Below are 1083 nucleotides of genomic sequence, written 5' to 3' on the forward strand. Positions count from 1 at the left end.
CCCTGCAGTGTCACTTGTGAGCTGTGCCTGCAGTAGCACCCAGGAGGTGCTGGTGGCAGCCACTGGGGAAGAGCTCTTCACCACTCCTGTTTGTTCAGCATTACCCCTGCCAGGCTACAGGAGCCAACAGTGTTCTGCAGCTGGATCTTAGCCCTGGACTTACACCGTGTTCTTTGGCACTGGAACTAGGAAAGAGTTACCAAGCGACTTCATTACTGACATGCATTTCTCATACATATCTCAGCTCTGTGCATGAGTTCTTAGAAATGTTTTGGCTGCGAAGTGGTTCTGTGTGCTACCCAAGAGGCAGGCTTCCCAGCTGCCCAGCGTTGGAGGAAGCCAAGGAGAATACTGGCAGCCAAGGTTGCCCAGCAAAACACCCCTGGGTTCAGCCAGCAAGACTCTGCCAACAGCAGCTTTTGACTGCCTGGACTGGTTCTGTCCTGAACACCTTCAAAGCAGCTGCCAAAACCCAACATGAGGAAGAGAAAAGGTGTGTTAACACTGCAAGGCAGTGCCAGGGAGAGCCAGGACACTGGACTGGAACAGCCACCACTTCCCTGTCTGGAGCAGCATGCCTTGAGGTCCAGTGCAGCTCAGCACCAGAGCACAGGGCAGGAGGAGGAACAGCCACTCGCACCGTGTCGCATTAGTAACAGCACCAGCCTGGACTCAGCTGTGCTCGTGCCTCTGAGGGAGGAGGGAAGTGGGGTGGGCAGCATGACTGTCCTTCAGAGTAGGGGGATCTTCCAGGGAACCAGAGGCAGAGGGAGCTCAGCACAGGCTGCAGAGGGGAGATCTCACTCATGGTATACAGAGGGAGATGAGGCTGGTGTGGGAGGAGAGCATTACAGGTGGAGTAAGGAGTACTCCAGGAGTACTTAAGGAGTAAGTAAGTACAGCAAGAGTGACTGTTAGATTTGGTAGTTGTAGCCAGGGTTAGTGGCCCATGAGCCTTCAACTTCTCCACTGAGATACTTAATGTGATCCCGTGTCTACCCTCAGAGGTGTTAGCCTTTCATTTGCAATCCATGGCCAAACTGAGTGCAGGTAACAGCAACAAAGAAAACACTGAGCTCCTCC

This window comes from Chiroxiphia lanceolata, chromosome Z (genome assembly GCF_009829145.1).
Source record: "Chiroxiphia lanceolata isolate bChiLan1 chromosome Z, bChiLan1.pri, whole genome shotgun sequence".
Taxonomy (NCBI): Eukaryota; Metazoa; Chordata; class Aves; order Passeriformes; family Pipridae; genus Chiroxiphia; species Chiroxiphia lanceolata.